At 43.5% G+C, this 24,527-nt stretch overlaps 20 non-coding genes across 20 annotated transcripts; all 20 read left to right on the top strand.

The window, feature by feature from the left end:
• Positions 1–951: 951 nt before the first annotated feature.
• On the top strand, positions 952–1,070 carry LOC136737298 (5S ribosomal RNA). The gene has a single exon (XR_010812263.1). It is a non-coding gene; the product is annotated as a 5S ribosomal RNA (ribosomal RNA).
• Positions 1,071–2,125: 1,055 nt separating this feature from the next.
• LOC136736688 (5S ribosomal RNA) lies at positions 2,126–2,244 on the top strand. Its single transcript, XR_010811746.1, has one exon. It is a non-coding gene; the product is annotated as a 5S ribosomal RNA (ribosomal RNA).
• Positions 2,245–3,299: 1,055 nt separating this feature from the next.
• On the top strand, positions 3,300–3,418 carry LOC136737076 (5S ribosomal RNA). Its single transcript, XR_010812049.1, has one exon. It is a non-coding gene; the product is annotated as a 5S ribosomal RNA (ribosomal RNA).
• Positions 3,419–4,473: 1,055 nt separating this feature from the next.
• Positions 4,474–4,592, top strand: LOC136737240 (5S ribosomal RNA). Its single transcript, XR_010812206.1, has one exon. It is a non-coding gene; the product is annotated as a 5S ribosomal RNA (ribosomal RNA).
• A 1,055-nt stretch (positions 4,593–5,647) lies between these two features.
• On the top strand, positions 5,648–5,766 carry LOC136736805 (5S ribosomal RNA). The gene has a single exon (XR_010811855.1). It is a non-coding gene; the product is annotated as a 5S ribosomal RNA (ribosomal RNA).
• Positions 5,767–6,832: 1,066 nt separating this feature from the next.
• On the top strand, positions 6,833–6,951 carry LOC136737075 (5S ribosomal RNA). Its single transcript, XR_010812048.1, has one exon. It is a non-coding gene; the product is annotated as a 5S ribosomal RNA (ribosomal RNA).
• Positions 6,952–8,017: 1,066 nt separating this feature from the next.
• LOC136736725 (5S ribosomal RNA) lies at positions 8,018–8,136 on the top strand. Its single transcript, XR_010811781.1, has one exon. It is a non-coding gene; the product is annotated as a 5S ribosomal RNA (ribosomal RNA).
• A 1,066-nt stretch (positions 8,137–9,202) lies between these two features.
• On the top strand, positions 9,203–9,321 carry LOC136737269 (5S ribosomal RNA). The gene has a single exon (XR_010812234.1). It is a non-coding gene; the product is annotated as a 5S ribosomal RNA (ribosomal RNA).
• A 1,056-nt stretch (positions 9,322–10,377) lies between these two features.
• On the top strand, positions 10,378–10,496 carry LOC136737074 (5S ribosomal RNA). The gene has a single exon (XR_010812047.1). It is a non-coding gene; the product is annotated as a 5S ribosomal RNA (ribosomal RNA).
• A 1,066-nt stretch (positions 10,497–11,562) lies between these two features.
• LOC136737073 (5S ribosomal RNA) lies at positions 11,563–11,681 on the top strand. The gene has a single exon (XR_010812046.1). It is a non-coding gene; the product is annotated as a 5S ribosomal RNA (ribosomal RNA).
• Positions 11,682–12,747: 1,066 nt separating this feature from the next.
• LOC136737385 (5S ribosomal RNA) lies at positions 12,748–12,866 on the top strand. The gene has a single exon (XR_010812347.1). It is a non-coding gene; the product is annotated as a 5S ribosomal RNA (ribosomal RNA).
• A 1,066-nt stretch (positions 12,867–13,932) lies between these two features.
• On the top strand, positions 13,933–14,051 carry LOC136737384 (5S ribosomal RNA). Its single transcript, XR_010812346.1, has one exon. It is a non-coding gene; the product is annotated as a 5S ribosomal RNA (ribosomal RNA).
• A 1,066-nt stretch (positions 14,052–15,117) lies between these two features.
• On the top strand, positions 15,118–15,236 carry LOC136736829 (5S ribosomal RNA). Its single transcript, XR_010811876.1, has one exon. It is a non-coding gene; the product is annotated as a 5S ribosomal RNA (ribosomal RNA).
• A 1,066-nt stretch (positions 15,237–16,302) lies between these two features.
• On the top strand, positions 16,303–16,421 carry LOC136737383 (5S ribosomal RNA). Its single transcript, XR_010812345.1, has one exon. It is a non-coding gene; the product is annotated as a 5S ribosomal RNA (ribosomal RNA).
• A 1,066-nt stretch (positions 16,422–17,487) lies between these two features.
• On the top strand, positions 17,488–17,606 carry LOC136737398 (5S ribosomal RNA). The gene has a single exon (XR_010812360.1). It is a non-coding gene; the product is annotated as a 5S ribosomal RNA (ribosomal RNA).
• Positions 17,607–18,657: 1,051 nt separating this feature from the next.
• LOC136737072 (5S ribosomal RNA) lies at positions 18,658–18,776 on the top strand. The gene has a single exon (XR_010812045.1). It is a non-coding gene; the product is annotated as a 5S ribosomal RNA (ribosomal RNA).
• Positions 18,777–19,832: 1,056 nt separating this feature from the next.
• Positions 19,833–19,951, top strand: LOC136737071 (5S ribosomal RNA). The gene has a single exon (XR_010812044.1). It is a non-coding gene; the product is annotated as a 5S ribosomal RNA (ribosomal RNA).
• Positions 19,952–21,007: 1,056 nt separating this feature from the next.
• On the top strand, positions 21,008–21,126 carry LOC136736744 (5S ribosomal RNA). The gene has a single exon (XR_010811799.1). It is a non-coding gene; the product is annotated as a 5S ribosomal RNA (ribosomal RNA).
• Positions 21,127–22,182: 1,056 nt separating this feature from the next.
• Positions 22,183–22,301, top strand: LOC136737070 (5S ribosomal RNA). The gene has a single exon (XR_010812043.1). It is a non-coding gene; the product is annotated as a 5S ribosomal RNA (ribosomal RNA).
• Positions 22,302–23,356: 1,055 nt separating this feature from the next.
• LOC136737069 (5S ribosomal RNA) lies at positions 23,357–23,475 on the top strand. Its single transcript, XR_010812042.1, has one exon. It is a non-coding gene; the product is annotated as a 5S ribosomal RNA (ribosomal RNA).
• The last annotated feature ends 1,052 nt before the right edge of the window (positions 23,476–24,527 follow it).

Below are 24,527 nucleotides of genomic sequence, written 5' to 3'. Positions count from 1 at the left end.
TACAATAGATCTTGTTCTCCAACGTAAACGGTCCCTAGTAACTAGGGTACATTCGTAAATAAATTGAGCATCATGGCTAGAAGTGACTAAATGTTGCCTAATCTTTCTCATCGAGAAATGACACAATTACAGCAACACAAAAAGGAACTCCACCGGACAAAGTTCACTGCTCACAAGGAGCCTCATTCAACACACACGGTTCCATTCCCATTCATGCAAAGCACGAAAGTGTAAAACTTGGGAACATACTTGAGAGCAAAGATCACATTCAATCTCATTCAAGGCACGGATGTGAATGCAACGGGATGAAATTACTGAAATGATGCCTGCCCTCGAACTGTGATGATGGACTACCCGACTCGCCAATAATATTGGGTTCTGGTGTATTGAAATACAGGAGCTGCTGGATTTGTGTGTTTTCTTACCCCCTCACCATAGTTTGTCAAATGTTTAAACAACTGAACTTATATTCAAGGTTTGTTTCTCTTCATATGTTTTACTGGTTTACATTTGTCTCAGCAACCTGTTGAATGATTCTTCTGCTTTCAAAACAAAATGACAACAGGATGAATGCACACACTTGAAAATACAATACATGCAATGTTATGCATCATAGTGATGCAACCTCCTTTCAGTTTCATACTGCATGTCAATTGAAATCCTTACTGAAATGCACACCTTCTCAAGATTGCGCTTGACTGGCGTGTCAGGCACTCAATTACAGCTGTTTTATCAAGACAATGTGTTCGTTTTGTAATATATAGTTCCGGTCTGGTGTGGCACCCCAGCTAACGCACAACGTTGCCACAACGTTTCGTGTTAGCAGGGACTGTCTGCAGCGTGCTGGTGTGTCCCGGACTTTAGAGTAGAGAGACAGTTCAACTGCAAGTATGAGCGGCAGAAACGGATATTGCCTTCCCTTTAAGTAGAGGGTCAAGGACAGCCTCCCTGGCTTACGGCCATACTAGCCTGAATACGCCCGATCTCGTCCGATCTCGGAAGCTAAGCAGGCTCGGGCCTGGTCAGTACTTGGATGGGAGACCGCCTGGGAATACCAGGTGCTGTAAGATTTTGCATCTTTTACACACCAGAGGGCGACAAATCACGAGTTTTAACTTTGGATACACGCAATTTCATCATTATTTCAGATTTGACTTCCCCAAATACACAGGCATACAATAGATCTTGTTCTCCAACGTAAACGGTCCCTAGTAACTAGGGTACATTCGTAAATAAATTGAGCATCATGGCTAGAAGTGACTAAATGTTGCCTAATCTTTCTCATCGAGAAATGACACAATTACAGCAACACAAAAAGGAACTCCACCGGACAAAGTTCAGTGCTCACAAGGAGCCTCATTCAACACACACGGTTCCATTCCCATTCATGCAAAGCACGAAAGTGTAAAACTTGGGAACATACTTGAGAGCAAAGATCATATTCAATCTCATTCAAGGCACGGATGTGAATGCAACGGGATGAAATTACTGAAATGATGCCTGCTCTCGAACTGTGATGATGGACTACCCGACTCGCCAATAATATTGGGTTCTGGTGTATTGAAATACAGGAGCTGCTGGATTTGTGTGTTTTCTTACCCCCTCACCATAGTTTGTCAAATGTTTAAACAACTGAACTTATATTCAAGGTTTGTTTCTCTTCATATGTTTTACTGGTTTACATTTGTCTCAGCAACCTGTTGAATGATTCTTCTGCTTTCAAAACAAAATGACAACAGGATGAATGCACACACTTGAAAATACAATACATGCAATGTTATGCATCATAGTGATGCAACCTCCTTTCAGTTTCATACTGCATGTCAATTGAAATCCTTACTGAAATGCACACCTTCTCAAGATTGCGCTTGACTGGCGTGTCAGGCACTCAATTACAGCTGTATTATCAAGACAATGTGTTCGTTTTGTAAAATATAGTTCCGGTCTGGTGTGGCACCCCAGCTAACGCACAACGTTGCCACAACGTTTCGTGTTAGCAGGGACTGTCTGCAGCGTGCTGGTGTGTCCCGGACTTTAGAGTAGAGAGACAGTTCAACTGCAAGTATGAGCGGCAGAAACGGATATTGCCTTCCCTTTAAGTAGAGGGTCAAGGACAGCCTCCCTGGCTTACGGCCATACTAGCCTGAATACGCCCGATCTCGTCCGATCTCGGAAGCTAAGCAGGCTCGGGCCTGGTTAGTACTTGGATGGGAGACCGCCTGGGAATACCAGGTGCTGTAAGCTTTTTCATCTTTTACACACCAGAGGGCGACAAATCACGAGTTTTAACTTTGGATACACGCAATTTCATCATTATTTCAGATTTGACTTCCCCAAATACACAGGCATACAATAGATCTTGTTCTCCAACGTAAACGGTCCCTAGAAACTAGGGTACATTCGTAAATAAATTCAGCATCATGGCTAGAAGTGACTAAATGTTGCCTAATCTATCTCATCGAGAAATGACACAATTACAGCAACACAAAAAGGAACTCCACCGGACAAAGTTCAGTGCTCACAAGGAGCCTCATTCAACACACACGGTTCCATTCCCATTCATGCAAAGCACGAAAGTGTAAAACTTGGGAACATACTTGAGAGCAAAGATCACATTCAATCTCATTCAAGGCACGGATGTGAATGCAACGGGATGAAATAACTGAAATGATGCCTGCCCTCGAACTGTGATGATGGACTACCCGACTCGCCAATAATATTGGCTTCTGGTGTATTGAAATACAGGAGCTGCTGGATGTGTGTGTTTTCTTACCCCCTCACCATAGTTTGTCAAATGTTTAAACAACTGAACTTATATTCAAGGTTTGTTTCTCTTCATATGTTTTACTGGTTTACATTTGTCTCAGCAACCTGTTGAATGATTCTTCTGCTTTCAAAACAAAATGACAACAGGATGAATGCACACACTTGAAAATACAATACATGCAATGTTATGCATCATAGTGATGCAACCTCCTTTCAGTTTCATACTGCATGTCAATTGAAATCCTTACTGAAATGCACACCTTCTCAAGATTGCGCTTGACTGGCGTGTCAGGCACTCAATTACAGCTGTTTTATCAAGACAATGTGTTCGTTTTGTAATATATAGTTCCGGTCTGGTGTGGCACCCCAGCTAACGCACAACGTTGCCACAACGTTTCGTGTTAGCAGGGACTGTCTGCGGCGCGCTGGTGTGTCCCGGACTTTAGAGTAGAGAGACAGTTCAACTGCAAGTATGAGCGGCAGAAACGGATATTGCCTTCCCTTTAAGTAGAGCGTCAGGGATAGCCTCCCTGGCTTACGGCCATACTAGCCTGAATACGCCCGATCTCGTCCGATCTCGGAAGCTAAGCAGGCTCGGGCCTGGTCAGTACTTGGATGGGAGACCGCCTGGGAATACCAGGTGCTGTAAGCTTTTGCATCTTTTACACGCCAGAGGGCGACAAATCACGAGTTTTAACTTTGGATACACGCAATTTCATCATTATTTCAGATTTGACTTCCCCAAATACACAGGCATACAATAGATCTTGTTCTCCAACGTAAACGGTCCCTAGTAACTAGGGTACATTCGTAAATAAATTGAGCATCATGGCTAGAAGTGACTAAATGTTGCCTAATCTTTCTCATCGAGAAATGACACAATTACAGCAACACAAAAAGGAACTCCACCGGACAAAGTTCAGTGCTCACAAGGAGCCTCATTCAACACACACGGTTCCATTCCCATTCATGCAAAGCACGAAAGTGTAAAACTTGGGAACATACTTGAGAGCAAAGATCACATTCAATCTCATTCAAGGCACGGATGTGAATGCAACGGGATGAAATTACTGAAATGATGCCTGCCCTCGAACTGTGATGATGGACTACCCGACTCGCCAATAATATTGGGTTCTGGTGTATTGAAATACAGGAGCTGCTGGATTTGTGTGTTTTCTTACCCCCTCACCATAGTTTGTCAAATGTTTAAACAACTGAACTTATATTCAAGGTTTGTTTCTCTTCATATGTTTTACTGGTTTACATTTGTCTCAGCAACCTGTTGAATGATTCTTCTGCTTTCAAAACAAAATGACAACAGGATGAATGCACACACTTGAAAATACAATACATGCAATGTTATGCATCATAGTGATGCAACCTCCTTTCAGTTTCATACTGCATGTCAATTGAAATCCTTACTGAAATGCACACCTTCTCAAGATTGCGCTTGACTGGCGTGTCAGGCACACAATTACAGCTGTATTATCAAGACAATGTGTTCGTTTTGTAAAATATAGTTCCGGTCTGGTGTGGCACCCCAGCTAACGCACAACGTTGCCACAACGTGGCATGTTAGCAGGGACTGTCTGCGGTGCGCTGGTGTGTCCCGGGCTTTAGAGTAGAGAGACAGTTCAACTGTAAGTATGAACGGCAGAAACGGATATTGCCTTCCCTTTAAGTAGAGCGTCAGGGACAGCCTCCCTGGCTTACGGCCATACTAGCCTGAATACGCCCGATCTCATCAGATCTCGGAAGCCAAGCGGGCTCGGGCCTGGTCAGTACTTGGATGGGAGACCGCCTGGGAATACCAGGTGCTGTAAGCTTTTGCATCTTTTACACACCAGAGGGCGACAAATCACGAGTTTTAACTTTGGATACACGCAATTTCATCATTATTTCAGATTTGACTTCCCCAAATACACAGGCATACAATAGATCTTGTTCTCCAACGTAAACGGTCCCTAGTAACTAGGGTACATTCGTAAATAAATTGAGCATCATGGCTAGAAGTGACTAAATGTTGCCTAATCTTTCTCATCAAGAAATGACACAATTACAGCAACACAAAAAGGAACTCCACCGGACAAAGTTCAGTGCTCACAAGGAGCCTCATTCAACACACACGGTTCCATTCCCATTCATGCAAAGCACGAAAGTGTAAAACTTGGGAACGTACTTGAGAGCAAAGATCACATTCAATCTCATTCAAGGCACGGATGTGAATGCAACGGGATGAAATTACTGAAATGATGCCTGCCCTCGAACTGTGATGATGGACTACCCGACTCGCCAATAATATTGGGTTCTGGTGTATTGAAATACAGGAGCTGCTGGATTTGTGTGTTTTCTTACCCCCTCACCATAGTTTGTCAAATGTTTAAACAACTGAACTTATATTCAAGGTTTGTTTCTCTTCATATGTTTTACTGGTTTACATTTGTCTCAGCAACCTGTTGAATGATTCATCTGCTTTCAAAACAAAATGACAACAGGATGAATGCACACACTTGAAAATACACTACATGCAATGTTATGCATCATAGTGATGCAACCTCCTTTCAGTTTCATACTGCATGTCAATTGAAATCCTTACTGAAATGCACACCTTCTCAAGATTGCGCTTGACTGGCGTGACAGGCACTCAATTACAGCTGTTTTATCAAGACAATGTGTTCGTTTTGTAAAATATAGTTCCGGTCTGGTGTGGCACCCCAGCTAACGCACAACGTTGCCACAACGTGGCGTGTTAGCAGGGACAGTCTGCGGCGCGCTGGTGTGTCCCGGGCTTTAGAGTAGAGAGACAGTTCAACTGTAAGTATGAACGGCAGAAACGGATATTGCCTTCCCTTTAAGTAGAGCGTCAGGAACAGCCTCCCTGGCTTATGGCCATTCTAGCCTGAATACGCCCGATCTCGTCCGATCTCGGAAGCCAAGCAGGCTCGGGCCTGGTCAGCACTTGGATGGGAGACCGCCTGGGAATACCAGGTGCTGTAAGCTTTTGCACCTTTTACACACCAGAGGGCGACAAATCACGAGTTTTAACTTTGGATACACACAATTTCATCATTATTTCAGATTTGACTTCCCCAAATACACAGGCATACAATAGATCTTGTTCTCCAACGTAAACGGTCCCTAGTAACTAGGGTACATTCGTAACTAAATTGAGCATCATGGCTAGAAGTGACTAAATGTTGCCTAATCTTTCTCATCAAGAAATGACACAATTACAGCAACACAAAAAGGAACTCCACCGGACAAAGTTCAGTGCTCACAAGGAGCCTCATTCAACACACACGGTTCCATTCCCATTCATGCAAAGCAAGAAAGTGTAAAACTTGGGAACATACTTGAGAGCAAAGATCACATTCAATCTCATTCAAGGCACGGATGTGAATGCAACGGGATGAAATTACTGAAATGATGCCTGCCATCGAACTGTGATGATGGACTACCCGACTCGCCAATCATGTTGGGTTCTGGTGTATTGAAATACAGGAGCTGCTGGATTTGTATGTTTTCTTACCCCCTCACCATAGTTTGTCAAATGTTTAAACAACTGAACTTATATTCAAGGTTTGTTTCTCTTCATATGTTTTACTGGTTTACATTTGTCTCAGCAACCTGTTGAATGATTCTTCTGCTTTCAAAACAAAATGACAACAGGATGAATGCACACACTTGAAAATACAATACATGCAATGTTATGCATCATAGTGATGCAACCTCCTTTCAGTTTCATACTGCATGTCAATTGAAATCCTTACTGAAATGCACACCTTGTCAAGATTGCGCTTGACTCGCGTGTCAGGCACTCAATTACAGCTGTTTTATCAAGACAATGTGTTCGTTTTGTAATATATAGTTCCGGTCTGGTGTGGCACCCCAGCTAACGCACAACGTTGCCACAATGTTGCCACAACGTGGCGTGTTAGCAGGGACTGTCTGCGGCGCGCTGGTGTGTCCCGGGCTTTAGAGTAGAGAGACAGTTCAACTGTAAGTATGAACGGCAGAAACGGATATTGCCTTCCCTTTAAGTAGAGCGTCAGGGAGAGCCTCCCTGGCTTACGGCCATACTAGCCTGAATACGCCCGATCTCGTCCGATCTCGGAAGCTAAGCAGGCTCGGGCCTGGTCAGTACTTGGATGGGAGACCGCCTGGGAATACCAGGTGCTGTAAGCTTTTGCATCTTTTACACACCAGAGGGCGACAAATCACGAGTTTTAACTTTGGATACACGCAATTTCATCATTATTTCAGATTTGACTTCCCCAAATACACAGGCATACAATAGATCTTGTTCTCCAACGTAAACGGTCCCTAGTAACTAGGGTACATTCGTAAATAAATTGAGCATCATGGCTAGAAGTGACTAAATGTTGCCTAATCTTTCTCATCGAGAAATGACACAATTACAGCAACACAAAAAGGAACTCCACCGGACAAAGTTCAGTGCTCACAAGGAGCCTCATTCAACACACACGGTTCCATTCCCATTCATGCAAAGCACGAAAGTGTAAAACTTGGGAACATACTTGAGAGCAAAGATCACATTCAATCTCATTCAAGGCACGGATGTGAATGCAACGGGATGAAATTACTGAAATGATGCCTGCCCTCGAACTGTGATGATGGACTACCCGACTCGCCAATAATATTGGGTTCTGGTGTATTGAAATACAGGAGCTGCTGGATTTGTGTGTTTTCTTACCCCCTCACCATAGTTTGTCAAATGTTTAAACAACTGAACTTATATTCAAGGTTTGTTTCTCTTCATATGTTTTACTGGTTTACATTTGTCTCAGCAACCTGTTGAATGATTCTTCTGCTTTCAAAACAAAATGACAACAGGATGAATGCAAACACTTGAAAATACAATACATGCAATGTTATGCATCATAGTGATGCAACCTCCTTTCAGTTTCATACTGCATGTCAATTGAAATCCTTACTGAAATGCACACCTTCTCAAGATTGCGCTTGACTGGCGTGTCAGGCACTCAATTACAGCTGTTTTATCAAGACAATGTGTTCGTTTTGTAATATATAGTTCCGGTCTGGTGTGGCACCCCAGCTAACGCACAACTTTGCCACAATGTTGCCACAACGTGGCGTGTTAGCAGGGACTGTCTGCGGCGCGCTGGTGTGTCCCGGGCTTTAGAGTAGAGAGACAGTTCAACTGTAAGTATGAACGGCAGAAACGGATATTGCCTTCCCTTTAAGTAGAGCGTCAGGGACAGCCTCCCTGGCTTACGGCCATACTAGCCTGAATACGCCCAATCTCGTCCGATCTCGGAAGCTAAGCAGGCTCGGGCCTGGTCAGTATTTGGATGGGAGACCGCCTGGGAATACCAGGTGCTGTAAGCTTTTGCATCTTTTACACACCAAAGGGCGACAAATCACAAGTTTTAACTTTGGATACACGCAATTTCATCATTATTTCAGATTTGACTTCCCCAAATACACAGGCATACAATAGATCTTGTTCTCCAACGTAAACGGTCCCTAGTAACTAGTGTACATTTGTAAATAAATTGAGCATCATGGCTAGAAGTGACTAAATGTTGCCTAATCTTTCTCATCGAGAAATGACACAATTACAGCAACACAAAAAGGAACTCCACCGGACAAAGTTCAGTGCTCACAAGGAGCCTCATTCAACACACACGGTTCCATTCCCATTCATGCAAAGCACGAAAGTGTAAAACTTGGGAACATACTTGAGAGCAAAGATCACATTGAATCTCATTCAAGGCACGGATGTGAATGCAACGGGATGAAATTACTGAAATGATGCCTGCCCTCGAACTGTGATGATGGACTACCCGACTCGCCAATAATATTGGCTTCTGGTGTATTGAAATACAGGAGCTGCTGGATTTGTGTGTTTTCTTACCCCCTCACCATAGTTTGTCAAATGTTTAAACAACTGAACTTATATTCAAGGTTTGTTTCTCTTCATATGTTTTACTGGTTTACATTTGTCTCAGCAACCTGTTGAATGATTCTTCTGCTTTCAAAACAAAATGACAACAGGATGAATGCACACACTTGAAAATACAATACATGCAATGTTATGCATCATAGTGATGCAACCTCCTATCAGTTTCATACTGCATGTCAATTGAAATCCTTACTGAAATGCACACCTTCTCAAGATTGCGCTTGACTGGCATGTCAGGCACTCAATTACAGCTGTTTTATCAAGACAATGTGTTCGTTTTGTAATATATAGTTCCGGTCTGGTGTGGCACCCCAGCTAACGCACAACGTTGCCACAATGTTGCCACAACGTTTCGTGTTAGCAGGGACTGTCTGCGGCGCGCTGGTGTGTCCAGGGCTTTAGAGTAGAGAGACAGTTCAACTGTAAGTATGAACGGCAGAAACGGATATTGCCTTCCCTTTAAGTAGAGCGTCAGGGACAGCCTCCCTGGCTTACGGCCATACTAGCCTGAATACGCCCGATCTCGTCCGATCTCGGAAGCTAAGCAGGCTCGGGCCTGGTCAGTACTTGGATGGGAGACTGCCTGGGAATACCAGGTGCTGTAAGCTTTTGCATCTTTTACACACCAGAGGGCGACAAATCACGAGTTTTAACTTTGGATACACGCAATTTCATCATTATTTCAGATTTGACTTCCCCAAATACACAGGCATACAATAGATCTTGTTCTCCAACGTAAACGGTCCCTAGTAACTAGGGTACATTCGTAAATAAATTGAGCATCATGGCTAGAAGTGACTAAATGTTGCCTAATCTTTCTCATCGAGAAATGACACAATTACAGCAACACAAAAAGGAACTCCACCGGACAAAGTTCAGTGCTCACAAGGAGCCTCATTCAACACACACGGTTCCATTCCCATTCATGCAAAGCACGAAAGTGTAAAACTTGGGAACATACTTGAGAGCAAAGATCACATTCAATCTCATTCAAGGCACGGATGTGAATGCAACGGGATGAAATTACTGAAATGATGCCTGCCCTCGAACTGTGATGATGGACTACCCGACTCGCCAATAATATTGGGTTCTGGTGTATTGAAATACAGGAGCTGCTGGATTTGTGTGTTTTCTTACCCCCTCACCATAGTTTGTCAAATGTTTAAACAACTGAACTTATATTCAAGGTTTGTTTCTCTTCATATGTTTTACTGGTTTACATTTGTCTCAGCAACCTGTTGAATGATTCTTCTGCTTTCAAAACAAAATGACAACAGGATGAATGCACACACTTGAAAATACAAAACATGCAATGTTATGCATCATAGTGATGCAACCTCCTTTCAGTTTCATACTGCATGTCAATTGAAATCCTTACTGAAATGCACACCTTCTCAAGATTGCGCTTGACTGGCGTGTCAGGCACTCAATTACAGCTGTTTTATCAAGACAAATGTGTTCGTTTTGTAAAATATAGTTCCGGTCTGGTGTGGCACCCCAGCTAACGCACAACGTTGCCACAACGTGGCATATTAGCAGGGACTGTCTGCGGCGCGCTGGTGTGTCCCGGGCTTTAGAGTAGAGAGACAGTTCAACTGTAAGTATGAACGGCAGAAACGGATATTGCCTTCCCTTTAAGTAGAGCGTCAGGGACAGCCTCCCTGGCTTACGGCCATACTAGCCTGAATACGCCCGATCTCGTCCGATCTCGGAAGCTAAGCAGGCTCGGGCCTGGTCAGTACTTGGATGGGAGACCGCCTGGGAATACCAGGTGCTGTAAGCTTTTGCATCTTTTACACACCAAAGGGCGACAAATCACGAGTTTTAACTTTGGATACACGCAATTTCATCATTATTTCAGATTTGACTTCCCCAAATACACAGGCATACAATAGATCTTGTTCTCCAACGTAAACGGTCCCTAGTAACTAGGGTACATTCGTAAATAAATTGAGCATCATGGCTAGAAGTGACTAAATGTTGCCTAATCTTTCTCATCAAGAAATGACACAATTACAGCAACACAAAAAGGAACTCCACCGGACAAAGTTCAGTGCTCACAAGGAGCCTCATTCAACACACACGGTTCCATTCCCATTCATGCAAAGCACGAAAGTGTAAAACTTGGGAACATACTTGAGAGCAAAGATCACATTCAATCTCATTCAAGGCACGGATGTGAATGCAACGGGATGAAATTACTGAAATGATGCCTGCCCTCGAACTGTGATGATGGACTACCCGACTCGCCAATAATATTGGGTTCTGGTGTATTGAAATACAGGAGCTGCTGGATTTGTGTGTTTTCTTACCGCCTCACCATAGTTTGTCAAATGTTTAAACAACTGAACTTATATTCAAGGTTTGTTTCTCTTCATATGTTTTACTGGTTTACATTTGTCTCAGCAACCTGTTGAATGATTCATCTGCTTTCAAAACAAAATGACAACAGGATGAATGCACACACTTGAAAATACACTACATGCAATGTTATGCATCATAGTGATGCAACCTCCTTTCAGTTTCATACTGCATGTCAATTGAAATCCTTACTGAAATGCACACCTTCTCAAGATTGCGCTTGACTGGCGTGTCAGGCACTCAATTACAGCTGTTTTATCAAGACAATGTGTTCGTTTTGTAATATATAGTTCCGGTCTGGTGTGGCACCCCAGCTAACGCACAACGTTGCCACAATGTTGCCACAACGTGGCGTGTTAGCAGGGACTGTCTGCGGCGCGCTGGTGTGTCCCGGGCTTTAGAGTAGAGAGACAGTTCAACTGTAAGTATGAACGGCAGAAACGGATATTGCCTTCCCTTTAAGTAGAGCGTCAGGGACAGCCTCCCTGGCTTACGGCCATACTAGCCTGAATACGCCCGATCTCGTCCGATCTCGGAAGCTAAGCAGGCTCGGGCCTGGTCAGTACTTGGATGGGAGACCGCCTGGGAATACCAGGTGCTGTAAGCTTTTGCATCTTTTACACACCAGAGGGCGACAAATCACGAGTTTTAACTTTGGATACACGCAATTTCATCATTATTTCAGATTTGACTTCCCCAAATACACAGGCATACAATAGATCTTGTTCTCCAACGTAAACGGTCCCTAGTAACTAGGGTACATTCGTAAATAAATTGAGCATCATGGCTAGAAGTGACTAAATGTTGCCTAATCTTTCTCATCGAGAAATGACACAATTACAGCAACACAAAAAGGAACTCCACCGGACAAAGTTCAGTGCTCACAAGGAGCCTCATTCAACACACACGGTTCCATTCCCATTCATGCAAAGCACGAAAGTGTAAAACTTGGGAACATACTTGAGAGCAAAGATCACATTCAATCTCATTCAAGGCACGGATGTGAATGCAACGGGATGAAATTACTGAAATGATGCCTGCCCTCGAACTGTGATGATGGACTACCCGACTCGCCAATAATATTGGGTTCTGGTGTATTGAAATACAGGAGCTGCTGGATTTGTGTGTTTTCTTACCCCCTCACCATAGTTTGTCAAATGTTTAAACAACTGAACTTATATTCAAGGTTTGTTTCTCTTCATATGTTTTACTGGTTTACATTTGTCTCAGCAACCTGTTGAATGATTCTTCTGCTTTCAAAACAAAATGACAACAGGATGAATGCAAACACTTGAAAATACAATACATGCAATGTTATGCATCATAGTGATGCAACCTCCTTTCAGTTTCATACTGCATGTCAATTGAAATCCTTACTGAAATGCACACCTTCTCAAGATTGCGCTTGACTGGCGTGTCAGGCACTCAATTACAGCTGTTTTATCAAGACAATGTGTTCGTTTTGTAATATATAGTTCCGGTCTGGTGTGGCACCCCAGCTAACGCACAACGTTGCCACAATGTTGCCACAACGTGGCGTGTTAGCAGGGACTGTCTGCGGCGCGCTGGTGTGTCCCGGGCTTTAGAGTAGAGAGACAGTTCAACTGTAAGTATGAACGGCAGAAACGGATTTTGCCTTCCCTTTAAGTAGAGCGTCAGGGACAGCCTCCCTGGCTTACGGCCATACTAGCCTGAATACGCCCAATCTCGTCCGATCTCGGAAGCTAAGCAGGCTCGGGCCTGGTCAGTACTTGGATGGGAGACCGCCTGGGAATACCAGGTGCTGTAAGCTTTTGCATCTTTTACACACCAGAGCGCGACAAATCACGAGTTTTAACTTTGGATACACGCAATTTCATCATTATTTCAGATTTGACTTCCCCAAATACACAGGCATACAATAGATCTTGTTCTCCAACGTAAACGGTCCCTAGTAACTAGGGTACATTCGTAAATAAATTGAGCATCATGGCTAGAAGTGACTAAATGTTGCCTAATCTTTCTCATCGAGAAATGACACAATTACAGCAACACAAAAAGGAACTCCACCGGACAAAGTTCAGTGCTCACAAGGAGCCTCATTCAACACACACGGTTCCATTCCCATTCATGCAAAGCACGAAAGTGTAAAACTTGGGAACATACTTGAGAGCAAAGATCACATTCAATCTCATTCAAGGCACGGATGTGAATGCAACGGGATGAAATTACTGAAATGATGCCTGCCCTCGAACTGTGATGATGGACTACCCGACTCGCCAATAATATTGGGTTCTGGTGTATTGAAATACAGGAGCTGCTGGATTTGTGTGTTTTCTTACCCCCTCACCATAGTTTGTCAAATGTTTAAACAACTGAACTTATATTCAAGGTTTGTTTCTCTTCATATGTTTTACTGGTTTACATTTGTCTCAGCAACCTGTTGAATGATTCTTCTGCTTTCAAAACAAAATGACAACAGGATGAATGCAAACACTTGAAAATACAATACATGCAATGTTATGCATCATAGTGATGCAACCTCCTTTCAGTTTCATACTGCATGTCAATTGAAATCCTTACTGAAATGCACACCTTCTCAAGATTGCGCTTGACTGGCGTGTCAGGCACTCAATTACAGCTGTTTTATCAAGACAATGTGTTCGTTTTGTAATATATAGTTCCGGTCTGGTGTGGCACCCCAGCTAACGCACAACGTTGCCACAATGTTGCCACAACGTGGCGTGTTAGCAGGGACTGTCTGCGGCGCGCTGGTGTGTCCCGGGCTTTAGAGTAGAGAGACAGTTCAACTGTAAGTATGAACGGCAGAAACGGATATTGCCTTCCCTTTAAGTAGAGCGTCAGGGACAGCCTCCCTGGCTTACGGCCATACTAGCCTGAATACGCCCAATCTCGTCCGATCTCGGAAGCTAAGCAGGCTCGGGCCTGGTCAGTACTTGGATGGGAGACCGCCTGGGAATACCAGGTGCTGTAAGCTTTTGCATCTTTTACACACCAGAGCGCGACAAATCACGAGTTTTAACTTTGGATACACGCAATTTCATCATTATTTCAGATTTGACTTCCCCAAATACACAGGCATACAATAGATCTTGTTCTCCAACGTAAACGGTCCCTAGTAACTAGGGTACATTCGTAAATAAATTGAGCATCATGGCTAGAAGTGACTAAATGTTGCCTAATCTTTCTCATCAAGAAATGACACAATTACAGCAACACAAAAAGGAACTCCACCGGACAAAGTTCAGTGCTCACAAGGAGCCTCATTCAACACACACGGTTCCATTCCCATTCATGCAAAGCACGAAAGTGTAAAACTTGGGAACATACTTGAGAGCAAAGATCACATTCAATCTCATTCAAGGCACGGATGTGAATGCAACGGGATGAAATTACTGAAATGATGCCTGCCCTCGAACTGTGATGATGGACTACCCGACTCGCCAATAATATTGGGTTCTGGTGTATTGAAATACAGGAGCTGCTGGATTTGTGTGTTTTCTTACCGCCTCACCATAGTTTGTCAAATGTTTAAACAACTGAACTTATATTCAAGGTTTGTTTCTCTTCATATGTTTTACTGGTTTACATTTGTCTCAGCAACCTGTTGAATGATTCATCTGCTTTCAAAACAAAATGACAACAGGATGAATGCACACACTTGAAAATACACTACATGCAATGTTATGCATCATAGTGATGCAACCTCCTTTCAGTTTCATACTGCATGTCAATTGAAATCCTTACTGAAATGCACACCTTCTCAAGATTGCGCTTGACTGGCGTGTCAGGCACTCAATTACAGCTGTTTTATCAAGACAATGTGTTCGTTTTGTAATATATAGTTCCGGTCTGGTGTGGCACCCCAGCTAACGCACAACGTTGCCACAATGTTGCCACAACGTGGCGTGTTAGCAGGGACTGTCTGCGGCGCGCTGGTGTGTCCCGGGCTTTAGAGTAGAGAGACAGTTCAACTGTAAGTATGAACGGCAGAAACGGATATTGCCTTCCCTTTAAGTAGAGCGTCAGGGACAGCCTCCCTGGCTTACGGCCATACTAGCCTGAATACGCCCAATCTCGTCCGATCTCGGAAGCTAAGCAGGCTCGGGCCTGGTCAGTACTTGGATGTGAGACCGCCTGGGAATACCAGGTGCTGTAAGATTTTGCATCTTTTACACACCAGAGGGCGACAAATCACGAGTTTTAACTTTGGATACACGCAATTTCATCATTATTTCAGATTTGACTTCCCCAAATACACAGGCATACAATAGATCTTGTTCTCCAACGTAAACGGTCCCTAGTAACTAGGGTACATTCGTAAATAAATTGAGCATCATGGCTAGAAGTGACTAAATGTTGCCTAATCTTTCTCATCGAGAAATGACACAATTACAGCAACACAAAAAGGAACTCCACCGGACAAAGTTCAGTGCTCACAAGGAGCCTCATTCAACACACACGGTTCCATTCCCATTCATGCAAAGCACGAAAGTGTAAAACTTGGGAACATACTTGAGAGCAAAGATCACATTCAATCTCATTCAAGGCACGGATGTGAATGCAACGGGATGAAATTACTGAAATGATGCCTGCCCTCGAGCTGTGATGATGGACTACCCGACTCGCCAATAATATTGGGTTCTGGTGTATTGAAATACAGGAGCTGCTGGATTTGTGTGTTTTCTTACCCCCTCACCATAGTTTGTCAAATGTTTAAACAACTGAACTTATATTCAAGGTTTGTTTCTCTTTATATGTTTTACTGGTTTACATTTGTCTCAGCAACCTGTTGAATGATTCTTCTGCTTTCAAAACAAAATGACAACAGGATGAATGCAAACACTTGAAAATACAATACATGCAATGTTATGCATCATAGTGATGCAACCTCCTTTCAGTTTCATACTGCATGTCAATTGAAATCCTTACTGAAATGCACACCTTCTCAAGATTGCGCTTGACTGGCGTGTCAGGCACTCAATTACAGCTGTTTTATCAAGACAATGTGTTCGTTTTGTAATATATAGTTCCGGTCTGGTGTGGCACCCCAGCTAACGCACAACGTTGCCACAATGTTGCCACAACGTGGCGTGTTAGCAGGGACTGTCTGCGGCGCGCTGGTGTGTCCCGGGCTTTAGAGTAGAGAGACAGTTCAACTGTAAGTATGAACGGCAGAAACGGATATTGCCTTCCCTTTAAGTAGAGCGTCAGGGACAGCCTCCCTGGCTTACGGCCATACTAGCCTGAATACGCCCAATCTCGTCCGATCTCGGAAGCTAAGCAGGCTCGGGCCTGGTCAGTACTTGGATGGGAGACCGCCTGGGAATACCAGGTGCTGTAAGCTTTTGCATCTTTTACACACCAAAGGGCGACAAATCACAAGTTTTAACTTTGGATACACGCAATTTCATCATTATTTCAGATTTGACTTCCCCAAATACACAGGCATACAATAGATCTTGTTCTCCAACGTAAACGGTCCCTAGTAACTAGTGTACATTTGTAAATAAATTGAGCATCATGGCTAGAAGTGACTAAATGTTGCCTAATCTTTCTCATCGAGAAATGACACAATTACAGCAACACAAAAAGGAACTCCACCGGACAAAGTTCAGTGCTCACAAGGAGCCTCATTCAACACACACGGTTCCATTCCCATTCATGCAAAGCACGAAAGTGTAAAACTTGGGAACATACTTGAGAGCAAAGATCACATTCAATCTCATTCAAGGCACGGATGTGAATGCAACGGGATGAAATTACTGAAATGATGCCTGCCCTCGAACTGTGATGATGGACTACCCGACTCGCCAATAATATTGGCTTCTGGTGTATTGAAATACAGGAGCTGCTGGATTTGTGTGTTTTCTTACCCCCTCACCATAGTTTGTCAAATGTTTAAACAACTGAACTTATATTCAAGGTTTGTTTCTCTTCATATGTTTTACTGGTTTACATTTGTCTCAGCAACCTGTTGAATGATTCTTCTGCTTTCAAAACAAAATGACAACAGGATGAATGCACACACTTGAAAATACAATACATGCAATGTTATGCATCATAGTGATGCAACCTCCTTTCAGTTTCATACTGCATGTCAATTGAAATCCTTACTGAAATGCACACCTTCTCAAGATTGCGCTTGACTGGCGTGTCAGGCACTCAATTACAGCTGTTTTATCAAGACAATGTGTTCGTTTTGTAATATATAGTTCCGGTCTGGTGTGGCACCCCAGCTAACGCACAACGTTGCCACAATGTTGCCACAACGTTTCGTGTTAGCAGGGACTGTCTGCGGCGCGCTGGTGTGTCCCGGGCTTTAGAGTAGAGAGACAGTTCAACTGTAAGTATGAACGGCAGAAACGGATATTGCCTTCCCTTTAAGTAGAGCGTCAGGGACAGCCTCCCTGGCTTACGGCCATACTAGCCTGAATACGCCCGATCTCGTCCGATCTCGGAAGCTAAGCAGGCTCGGGCCTTGTCAGTACTTGGATGGGAGACCGCCTGGGAATACCAGGTGCTGTAAGCTTTTGCATCTTTTACACACCAAAGGGCGACAAATCACAAGTTTTAACTTTGGATACACGCAATTTCATCATTATTTCAGATTTGACTTCCCCAAATACACAGGCATTCAATAGATCTTGTTCTCCAACGTAAACGGTCCCTAGTAACTATTGTACATTTGTAAATAAATTGAGCATCATGGCTAGAAGTGACTAAATGTTGCCTAATCTTTCTCATCGAGAAATGACACAATTACAGCAACACAAAAAGGAACTCCACCGGACAAAGTTCAGTGCTCACAAGGAGCCTCATTCAACACACACGGTTCCATTCCCATTCATGCAAAGCACGAAAGTGTAAAACTTGGGAACATACTTGAGAGCAAAGATCACATTGAATCTCATTCAAGGCACGGATGTGAATGCAACGGGATGAAATTACTGAAATGATGCCTGCCCTCGAACTGTGATGATGGACTACCCGACTCGCCAATAATATTGGGTTCTGGTGTATTGAAATACAGGAGCTGCTGGATTTGTGTGTTTTCTTACCCCCTCACCATAGTTTGTCAAATGTTTAAACAACTGAACTTATATTCAAGGTTTGTTTCTCTTCATATGTTTTACTGGTTTACATTTGTCTCAGCAACCTGTTGAATGATTCTTCTGCTTTCAAAACAAAATGACAACAGGATGAATGCACACACTTGAAAATACAAAACATGCAATGTTATGCATCATAGTGATGCAACCTCCTTTCAGTTTCATACTGCATGTCAATTGAAATCCTTACTGAAATGCACACCTTCTCAAGATTGCGCTTGACTGGCGTGTCAGGCACTCAATTACAGCTGTTTTATCAAGACAAATGTGTTCGTTTTGTAAAATATAGTTCCGGTCTGGTACCCCAGCTAACGCACAACGTTGCCACAACGTGGCATATTAGCAGGGACTGTCTGCGGCGCGCTGGTGTGTCCCGGGCTTTAGAGTAGAGAGACAGTTCAACTGTAAGTATGAACGGCAGAAACGGATATTGCCATCCCTTTAAGTAGAGCGTCAGGGACAGCCTCCCTGGCTTACGGCCATACTAGCCTGAATACGCCCGATCTCGTCCGATCTCGGAAGCTAAGCAGGCTCGGGCCTGGTCAGTACTTGGATGGGAGACCGCCTGGGAATACCAGGTGCTGTAAGCTTTTGCATCTTTTACACACCAGAGCGCGACAAATCACGAGTTTTAACTTTGGATACACGCAATTTCATCATTATTTCAGATTTGACTTCCCCAAATACACAGGCATACAATAGATCTTGTTCTCCAACGTAAACGGTCCCTAGTAACTAGGGTACATTCGTAAATAAATTGAGCATCATGGCTAGAAGTGACTAAATGTTGCCTAATCTTTCTCATCGAGAAATGACACAATTACAGCAACACAAAAAGGAACTCCACCGGACAAAGATCAGTGCTCACAAGGAGCCTCATTCAACACACACGGTTCCATTCCCATTCATGCAAAGCACGAAAGTGTAAAACTTGGGAACATACTTGAGAGCAAAGATCACATTCAATCTCATTCAAGGCACGGATGTGAATGCAACGGGGTGAAATTACTGAAATGATGCCTGCCCTCGAACTGTGATGATGGACTACCCGACTCGCCAATAATATTGGGTTCTGGTGTATTGAAATACAGGAGCTGCTGGATTTGTGTGTTTTCTTACCCCCTCACCATAGTTTGTCAAATGTTTAAACAACTGAACTTATATTCAAGGTTTGTTTCTCTTCATATGTTTTACTGGTTTACATTTGTCTCAGCAACCTGTTGAATGATTCTTCTGCTTTCAAAACAAAATGACAACAGGATGAATGCACACACTTGAAAATACAATACATGCAATGTTATGCATCATAGTGATGCAACCTCCTTTCAGTTTCATACTGCATGTCAATTGAAATCCTTACTGAAATGCACACCTTCTCAAGATTGCGCTTGACTGGCGTGTCAGGCACTCAATTACAGCTGTTTTATCAAGACAAATGTGTTCGTTTTGTAAAATATAGTTCCGGTCTGGTGTGGCACCCCAGCTAACGCACAACGTTGCCACAACGTGGCATATTAGCAGGGACTGTCTGCGGCGCGCTGGTGTGTCCCGGGCTTTAGAGTAGAGAGACAGTTCAACTGTAAGTATGAACGGCAGAAACGGATATTGCCATCCCTTTAAGTAGAGCGTCAGGGACAGCCTCCCTGGCTTACGGCCATACTAGCCTGAATACGCCCGATCTCGTCCGATCTCGGAAGCTAAGCAGGCTCGGGCCTGGTCAGTACTTGGATGGGAGACCGCCTGGGAATACCAGGTGCTGTAAGCTTTTGCATCTTTTACACACCAGAGCGCGACAAATCACGAGTTTTAACTTTGGATACACGCAATTTCATCATTATTTCAGATTTGACTTCCCCAAATACACAGGCATACAATAGATCTTGTTCTCCAACGTAAACGGTCCCTAGTAACTAGGGTACATTCGTAAATAAATTGAGCATCATGGCTAGAAGTGACTAAATGTTGCCTAATCTTTCTCATCGAGAAATGACACAATTACAGCAACACAAAAAGGAACTCCACCGGACAAAGATCAGTGCTCACAAGGAGCCTCATTCAACACACACGGTTCCATTCCCATTCATGCAAAGCACGAAAGTGTAAAACTTGGGAACATACTTGAGAGCAAAGATCACATTGAATCTCATTCAAGGCACGGATGTGAATGCAACGGGATGAAATTACTGAAATGATGCCTGCCCTCGAACTGTGATGATGGACTACCCGACTCGCCAATAATATTGGGTTCTGGTGTATTGAAATACAGGAGCTGCTGGATTTGTGTGTTTTCTTACCCCCTCACCATAGATTGTCAAATGTTTAAACAACTGAACTTATATTCAAGGTTTGTTTCTCTTCATATGTTTTACTGGTTTACATTTGTCTCAGCAACCTGTTGAATGATTCTTCTGCTTTCAAAACAAAATGACAACAGGATGAATGCACACACTTGAAAATACAATACATGCAATGTTATGCATCATAGTGATGCAACCTCCTTTCAGTTTCATACTGCATGTCAATTGAAATCCTTACTGAAATGCACACCTTCTCAAGATTGCGCTTGACTGGCGTGTCAGGCACTCAATTACAGCTGTTTTATCAAGACAAATGTGTTCGTTTTGTAAAATATAGTTCCGGTCTGGTGTGGCACCCCAGCTAACGCACAACGTTGCCACAACGTGGCATATTAGCAGGGACTGTCTGCGGCGCGCTGGTGTGTCCCGGGCTTTAGAGTAGAGAGACAGTTCAACTGTAAGTATGAACGGCAGAAACGGATATTGCCATCCCTTTAAGTAGAGCGTCAGGGACAGCCTCCCTGGCTTACGGCCATACTAGCCTGAATACGCCCGATCTCGTCCGATCTCGGAAGCTAAGCAGGCTCGGGCCTGGTCAGTACTTGGAATGGAGACCGCCTGGGAATACCAGGTGCTGTAAGCTTTTGCATCTTTTACACACCAGAGCGCGACAAATCACGAGTTTTAACTTTGGATACACGCAATTTCATCATTATTTCAGATTTGACTTCCCCAAATACACAGGCATACAATAGATCTTGTTCTCCAACGTAAACGGTCCCTAGTAACTAGGGTACATTCGTAAATAAATTGAGCATCATGGCTAGAAGTGACTAAATGTTGCCTAATCTTTCTCATCGAGAAATGACACAATTACAGCAACACAAAAAGGAACTCCACCGGACAAAGATCAGTGCTCACAAGGAGCCTCATTCAACACACACAGTTCCATTCCCATTCATGCAAAGCACGAAAGTGTAAAACTTGGGAACATACTTGAGAGCAAAGATCACATTCAATCTCATTCAAGGCACGGATGTGAATGCAACGGGATGAAATTACTGAAATGATGCCTGCCCTCGAACTGTGATGATGGACTACCCGACTCGCCAATAATATTGGGTTCTGGTGTATTGAAATACAGGAGCTGCTGGATTTGTGTGTTTTCTTACCCCCTCACCATAGTTTGTCAAATGTTTAAACAACTGAACTTATATTCAAGGTTTGTTTCTCTTCATATGTTTTACTGGTTTACATTTGTCTCAGCAACCTGTTGAATGATTCTTCTGCTTTCAAAACAAAATGACAACAGGATGAATGCACACACTTGAAAATACAATACATGCAATGTTATGCATCATAGTGATGCAACCTCCTTTCAGTTTCATACTGCATGTCAATTGAAATCCTTACTGAAATGCACACCTTCTCAAGATTGCGCTTGACTGGCGTGTCAGGCACTCAATTACAGCTGTTTTATCAAGACAAATGTGTTCGTTTTGTAAAATATAGTTCCGGTCTGGTGTGGCACCCCAGCTAACGCACAACGTTGCCACAACGTGGCATATTAGCAGGGACTGTCTGCGGCGCGCTGGTGTGTCCCGGGCTTTAGAGTAGAGAGACAGTTCAACTGTAAGTATGAACGGCAGAAACGGATATTGCCATCCCTTTAAGTAGAGCGTCAGGGACAGCCTCCCTGGCTTACGGCCATACTAGCCTGAATACGCCCGATCTCGTCCGATCTCGGAAGCTAAGCAGGCTCGGGCCTGGTCAGTACTTGGATGGGAGACCGCCTGGGAATACCAGGTGCTGTAAGCTTTTGCATCTTTTACACACCAAAGGGCGACAAATCACGAGTTTTAACTTTGGATACACGCAATTTCATCATTATTTCAGATTTGACTTCCCCAAATACACAGGCATACAATAGATCTTGTTCTCCAACGTAAACGGTCCTTAGTAACTAGGGTACATTCGTAAATAAATTGAGCATCATGGCTAGAAGTGACTAAATGTTGCCTAATCTTTCTCATCGAGAAATGACACAATTACAGCAACACAAAAAGGAACTCCACCGGACAAAGATCAGTGCTCACAAGGAGCCTCATTCAACACACACGGTTCCATTCCCATTCATGCAAAGCACGAAAGTGTAAAACTTGGGAACATACTTGAGAGCAAAGATCACATTCAATCTCATTCAAGGCACGGATGTGAATGCAACGGGATGAAATTACTGAAATGATGCCTGCCCTCGAACTGTGATGATGGACTACCCGACTCGCCAATATATTGGGTTCTGGTGTATTGAAATACAGGAGCTGCTGGATTTGTGTGTTTTCTTACCCCCTCACCATAGTTTGTCAAATGTTTAAACAACTGAACTTATATTCAAGGTTTGTTTCTCTTCATATGTTTTACTGGTTTACATTTGTCTCAGCAACCTGTTGAATGATTCTTCTGCTTTCAAAACAAAATGACAACAGGATGAATGCACACACTTGAAAATACAATACATGCAATGTTATGCATCATAGTGATGCAACCTCCTTTCAGTTTCATACTGCATGTCAATTGAAATCCTTACTGAAATGCACACCTTCTCAAGATTGCGCTTGACTGGCGTGTCAGGCACTCAATTACAGCTGTTTTATCAAGACAAATGTGTTCGTTTTGTAAAATATAGTTCCGGTCTGGTGTGGCACCCCAGCTAACGCACAACGTTGCCACAACGTGGCATATTAGCAGGGACTGTCTGCGGCGCGCTGGTGTGTCCCGGGCTTTAGAGTAGAGAGACAGTTCAACTGTAAGTATGAACGGCAGAAACGGATATTGCCATCCCTTTAAGTAGAGCGTCAGGGACAGCCTCCCTGGCTTACGGCCATACTAGCCTGAATACGCCCGATCTCGTCCGATCTCGGAAGCTAAGCAGGCTCGGGCCTGGTCAGTACTTGGATGGGAGACCGCCTGGGAATACCAGGTGCTGTAAGCTTTTGCATCTTTTACACACCAGAGCGCGACAAATCACGAGTTTTAACTTTGGATACACGCAATTTCATCATTATTTCAGATTTGACTTCCCCAAATACACAGGCATACAATAGATCTTGTTCTCCAACGTAAACGGTCCCTAGTAACTAGGGTACATTCGTAAATAAATTGAGCATCATGGCTAGAAGTGACTAAATGTTGCCTAATCTTTCTCATCGAGAAATGACACAATTACAGCAACACAAAAAGGAACTCCACCGGACAAAGATCAGTGCTCACAAGGAGCCTCATTCAACACACACGGTTCCATTCCCATTCATGCAAAGCACGAAAGTGTAAAACTTGGGAACATACTTGAGAGCAAAGATCACATTCAATCTCATTCAAGGCACGGATGTGAATGCAACGGGATGAAATTACTGAAATGATGCCTGCCCTCGAACTGTGATGATGGACTACCCGACTCGCCAATAATATTGGGTTCTGGTGTATTGAAATACAGGAGCTGCTGGATTTGTGTGTTTTCTTACCCCCTCACCATAGTTTGTCAAATGTTTAAACAACTGAACTTATATTCAAGGTTTGTTTCTCTTCATATGTTTTACTGGTTTACATTTGTCTCAGCAACCTGTTGAATGATTCTTCTGCTTTCAAAACAAAATGACAACAGGATGAATGCACACACTTGAAAATACAATACATGCAATGTTATGCATCATAGTGATGCAACCTCCTTTCAGTTTCATACTGCATGTCAATTGAAATCCTTACTGAAATGCACACCTTCTCAAGATTGCGCTTGACTGGCGTGTCAGGCACTCAATTACAGCTGTATTATCAAGACAATGTGTTCGTTTTGTAAAATATAGTTCCGGTCTGGTGTGGCACCCCAGCTAACGCACAACGTTGCCACAACGTTTCGTGTTAGCAGGGACTGGCTGCGGCGCGCTGGTGTGTCCCGGGCTTTAGAGTAGAGAGACAGTTCAACTGCAAGTATGAGCGGCAGAAACGGATATTGCCTTCCCTTTAAGTAGAGCGTCAGGGACAGCCTCC

This window comes from Amia ocellicauda, unplaced genomic scaffold (genome assembly GCF_036373705.1).
Source record: "Amia ocellicauda isolate fAmiCal2 unplaced genomic scaffold, fAmiCal2.hap1 HAP1_SCAFFOLD_47, whole genome shotgun sequence".
Taxonomy (NCBI): domain Eukaryota; kingdom Metazoa; phylum Chordata; class Actinopteri; order Amiiformes; family Amiidae; genus Amia; species Amia ocellicauda.
The sequence above is the reverse complement of the archived record's forward strand: the minus strand, read 5'-3'. Positions and strand labels throughout refer to the sequence as shown.